This window comes from Physcomitrium patens, chromosome 3 (assembly GCF_059467195.1).
Source record: "Physcomitrium patens ecotype Gransden chromosome 3, ASM5946719v1, whole genome shotgun sequence".
NCBI classification, from domain to species: domain Eukaryota; kingdom Viridiplantae; phylum Streptophyta; class Bryopsida; order Funariales; family Funariaceae; genus Physcomitrium; species Physcomitrium patens.
In genome coordinates, this window is record NC_143412.1 from 4,589,136 (window position 1) to 4,595,301 (window position 6,166).

A 6,166-nucleotide genomic window follows, 5' to 3' on the forward strand; every position below is an offset into this window, starting at 1 on the left:
CTTGTTGAACTACTATAAAGAGTATTAATTAAAAAATTATTTTTAGTCATATTTTCATCATATAATCGTGTCACAGTACGACAACATCTTCTTCAAGCGTGTGACAACTTTCCAGCAGTAGGACATTTTTGGATACAACAAGACTTTGGAGCTTATATCCAGAGATTTTTAGTGCCCACAAATATAGAATGATGTGAAAGACTTTGTTCAATCATGCGACATTTGTTCATGATCAAAAACTCTCTATTATTGACTTTATGGACTTCTTCAACCATTATCCATTTTAGAACAATCATAGTCTTCTATTTCTATAGATTTCATCATAGATCTTCAAATCTCAGGTTCTTATGATTCTATATTCATGATAGTAGATCATTTTACTAAGATGGCACATTTTGTACCATATATAAAATCTATTACAGATGAAGAAATAGCTAAACTCTTTCTTGACAACGTCTATTGCTATTATGGATTACGAAAAGATATCATATCAAATAAAGGAACTCAGTTTGTATCAAGATTTTGGTGGACTCTTTTTAAGATTCTAAAAGTAGATATAAAATTATCTTTGGCATTTCATCTTCAAATTGATAGATAAATACAGCGTGTTAATTAAGTTTTGTAGTAGTATTTAAAATGTACCATGAACTACCAACAAAATGATTGGACAACTCTTTTGCCATTGGTAGATTTTACTTATAATAACATAGTACATTCTTCTACAAAACAAACACCTTTCTTTGCCAATTATGGTTATCATCCACGACTTGATACTTTTGACTTTTAGAAGCTGATAATCTAGTAGCGCAAGATTTGACAAATTATTTGTCAGAGCTACATACAACAATGAAGGCACAGTTTAAAGAAGCTCAAGAACAATAAAAGATCAATATCGATGTCTATCAAAAGAAACAACCACCATTCCACATAGGTGACAAGATATGGTTACTTTGTCACAATATCAAGACTACTCATTCTTGTGAAAAGTTGGACTATTGTAAGCTTAGACCATTTTTTATTTCTGTCCAAATCAATCTAGTTGCATATCATTTATATCTACCAAAGTCAATAAAAATCCATCCAGTATTCTATGTATCTCTTCTTGAACCATACAAGATAGTGGACATACTTAGAAGAAGACAAGTACCACATCTTCCTATAAAAGTGGATAATAATGAAGAATTTGAAGTGGAAGAAGTCTTAAACTTAAGGTAGCGCCAAAATAAGTTAGAATATCTTATTCATTAGCATGGATATAATCTTAGTGAAAGCACATGCAAGCCAGCAAAGAATCTTATAAATCAGCAAAGAAAGTAGAGGCTTTTCATCAATGACATCCATCAAAATCAAAATAAAGACCTTCCCTATAAAAGAAATAAGATCTAGGTAAGATAACATTCTACTTTCAATCTTTGTTTGTAACTTCTTTATATATGTGACATTGAAGAGATGGAGAATCAACAACCAGTGAAATTGACTAAAGATCCTTTATTTGTTGACTTGCCAGATGAGACATTGTAACTATTACAACCTTCAAGACAATGCAATGGAGATGAAGATCCTCAAAAATTACATGTTTTTCTTCAAATAGATGGCGAGATGTAATGTGTTTGGTATCATGACCTTGGAATAGACTCTCAATGTTTGATAATTTTATTAGAGGTAGGAACAACTCTTGATGGTATTTCAAATGTTTTATTTGAAGGAAGTTATGAAGGCCTCAAGAATGACTAAATAATAGGGTGGTCTTCTTTTCCTAGTATGGGATACTATTGATAGTTGAGAGGTCCTATCAACTTTCTTCAAAGAGAACAAAGATCTGAGTATGTAACAAATATAATTTGTTGCATCATATATTTTTTTAACATATGATGATCGCTCCTTATAGAACTCGTTCCTAAAAGAGGAGATAATGTCATGGATATACACATGTAAGCTAGTAATTACCTATATAAATAAGTAGAAGTAAATATAAATAGATAAAAATAAGTTAATTCTATAATATCTTCTAAAGAAGCTTCTTAGAAGCTTTATAGATATTATTTTGACTTTATAGATGTCCATTGTTGACTTTAGGTTAAAAACTTGATCAACAAGTTATCCATGTACTACACATGTTGGTAGCTTGAAGAATAAACTAATTATGTGGCTAACATATAGAAAAACTTGCTTTGTAAGTCAAGGCATGTGTCCTACAAAGTCAACACATATTGGAGGTCCTATAGAACATCGCCATGTAGCCCTTAGTTAGATAGTATATATAGAGACAAGAGTGAAGCTCTCTTCACTCTTGTCAACTCCTTCGTTACTTCCAGTTTAGTTTCAAGTATCTTAAGTTTTCTTGTCATTTGGCAATAACCATTCGAGTTTCTTTTTAATATACGTACTTCTTTATTTTTATTTTATTACTTTTTTTTTGACATGGATTTCATTGGTTTATACATCAACTTTTAGTTCATGTCTTTGACAAGTATCAAGATTATACTAATATTTAAGTAACCATGCTTCTTTTATTACTTAAGCAAAATAATTTATATTTTTGCATATAAAAAATGCTCAAGGAATTTGATAAAATAATGGTGTTTGAAATACTATAATACAAATGATTGCATATTTGAATTCAAAAAAAAAGAGACAATCAAAGTTCCTTTGATGGTATTTTTAAAGCTAAATTTTTTTCTAAATATTACTTTCTATTCTATTTTTGCCATAGTATCACTAATAGCTATTAAAATAGTTTTTATTAGTACAACTTCATTAAATCTACTTATTATATTATCTTGTAATAATCCTTACAAGTACAACTATTTGAAAATCATATTGTCATTATGTATAGTACTTATATTTTATTCTCATTGTAAGCTCATATTTTATCTTTGGATACATTACTTTGCTACTTCTATTTAAAATAATGCATCTAAAGATAATACTTATAAGAGCATCTATTGATTTAAAAATAATATCTTTGATATTCTTGGAAATAATTTATTATGCATTAAAGAGGTGGTTGTCGTTTGTATAATTTGGCTATAGCTTTGGCAACAATACAATACAAAAGTATTTTTTACTGTTAGTTTTTGATGCATATTTGTATATATCAGAAATACTTTTTTTCAAAAATTTATTGCAAATCAAGTAATTGACATTTGCTTTTAAATCCTTATATAAATAGATATAATTTAGATTATTTCAAAAATATAATAAAACCACTTTATTAGCTATTTCTACTTATCATCTTGATTCTTTTTATCTAAGAATTGTCCTCAAAAATCCTCTTCTAATTTTTCAATTTTTTTTTGTAAAAGTTGATTGACTGTACTTTATATCTAAAATATAAGATTATAGGGACTAATTTGGTTTTTTTTTCATCTTCATTGGTTAGAATTTGAATATACTCTCCTAGAATGATGATTTATTGATTAAATCTTCGTGCTTTCAAGGTTTTCTCTATGGATTTCTTACTTGATTTGATTAGTAGTATGCTTCATTCATGTCCTTGTACTTCAATGGTTGCATGTTTTAGTTCCCATCTTTCATCTTTATCTACTAATTCTAAAGTATTCACAATATTTATGATATAATTTATTATAAATATATATACATATATATATATATGATATACTTTATTATAAAATATATATATATATATATATATATATATATATTTGTTGAATATTAGAATTTTGTTTCAACATTTGAATTGGATTAAGAGAAATGCTATGTAATATCTAATAAATCCAACTAATATAATTTGTCTCAAAATTTTATTGAATTACTTCTATAGTATAGAGTTCTTATTCTTGCCATTGGATACTTTAATTTAATTATTTAGTGGTCATTTTTTTTTTCTTAGATCTTGCATAGTTCCTATAATAATTAGATATTTGAAGGATGAGTTCTTTGTTGTACTATATGGATGTATTAGATATTTTTAATATCATAATTTATTGATATATAATATAGAGGCTAACTTTTTAGGCAACAGTTGTTGTTTGGACCATTTCTAGAGTAATTTGAATACTTTCCAAAGGTTCTTAAAGTTGGCCAATAGTGCATAGGTACCTAATTATGGTCCATCGTTATTCTTCAATCCTAATTCTTAATAGGAAAATGTCAAGGATATAATCTCAAATAAATAAAAAATCAATTTACTCTTTTATTATTTAAAAAGAATAGATATTTACTCAAAATTAATATAGTCTTAAAACTAAAATGGTTATTATCAAAGACAAGAAAAAAAAAAAAAATCTTGAAATAAGACTAAGGACTAGAAAGGTATTGATAAGAATGAAGAAGGCTTCACTCTTGCTTCTATATATACTATCCAACCAAGAGCTATATGGCAATATTCTAAAGGACTCTGGATATGTGTCCAATTTGTAAGATACATGTCTTATTTTGTAAAATAAGTTTATTATATGTGTACCATAAGATTAACTTATAATACAAGCTATCAATATATGCAATACATGGCTAACTTATTGTCTAATTGTTCAATCTATTAATTACATATTAATACATATAAAAGTAAAATCATGTTTATGAAGCTTCTAGGAAGCTATCCTATAAGATACTATAAAATTAACTACTTCTATTTAGCTATATTATCTAATTATTTATTAAAGTAGATATAAATATATATATATATATATATATATATATATATATATATATTATTCTTTCTTTATGAAATAATAATCATATCTTGATGAAATCTAAGACATAACAAATTATATTTGCCACATATTGTGATCGTTATTTTCTACAAAGATAGATGATAGATTTATTTAGCTATTAATAATATTCTATTCTAAAGTAAAAAAACCATCCTAATATTTGATCATTATTAAGGCCTTCATAACTTCTTTCAAATAAAATATTTGTAATATCATCAAGAATTATTCTTCCCTCTAATAAAACCATCAAACATTAGAAGCCTCTTTTAAGATTGTGATACCAAATCTATTGTGTTTTTCCATCTATTCAAAGAAAAATATGTTGTTTTTGAAGATCTTTCTTTTTATTACATTATCTTAAAGGTTGTAATAATTACAATATATCATTTAATAAGTCAGTAAGTTATAGGTTTTAAGTTAAATTTTTTGGCTATTGATTTTCTGTTTTCTTATTGCAATAACTATAGAAAAATTATAAATAAGAAAAAAGAATAAAATAAATTTTTTTTAAACCACATTTCTTTATAGTAAAGGTTTGCTATTCTTCATTTTGATTTTGATGGATGTCATTGATGAAAAGCATCAACTTCCTATATAGCATTTGCAAGATTGTTAGTTTGTTCCTATGTAAATTTACTTATATCATATTTGTATCAATGAATAAGATATTCCAACCTATTTTGGAGCTGCCTTAAATTTAAGACTTCTTCTACCTAGAATTCTTAATTATTATCTATTTCTATAAAAAACAATGGCATTTATCTTCTTTCTAAGATATTCATTATTTTATATGGCTCAACAAAATCCTAACTCTAATAGAATATTAATTAAACTCTAATTAGACCATAACAATACTAAGCAGGCTTTAATCAAATTCAAAGAAATTTCAAAGGAGTTACAAAGAAGCAATAAATAATCTTAAAAAAATATTAGAATGATCACAAATATATCCCAAATACATCTCAATTCAATCTTAATTTAATCCTAGTTAAAATCCTATTAGAATTCATTCAAACTTTAGACCAAAAACTAACTAAATCTTAAATCCTAAAAAAACTCAAATAAGATCCTAAATCCTAAATCAAACTTTAACCAAATCCTAAACCAAATCTTAAACCTTAAACCAAATTCTAAACCTTAAATCAAATCTTAATCCTAAATCAAATCCTTACTAAATCCTAAGTCCTAAATCAAATCCTAACCAATCATAAATCAAATCCTAACCAATCTTAAATCAAATCCTAACCAATCTTAAATCAAATCCTAACCAATCCTAAATCAAATCCTAACCAATTTTAAATCAAATCTGAACCAATTATAAATCAAACCCTAAATCCTTAATCAAATCTTAATTAAATCCTAATCCTAAATCAAATCCTAATCAAATCCTAAATCCTAACCAAATCCTAACCTTAAATCAAATCCTAACCAAATCAAAAACTCTAAATCAAATCCTAATCCTAAATCAAATCTTAACCAAACTCTAATCC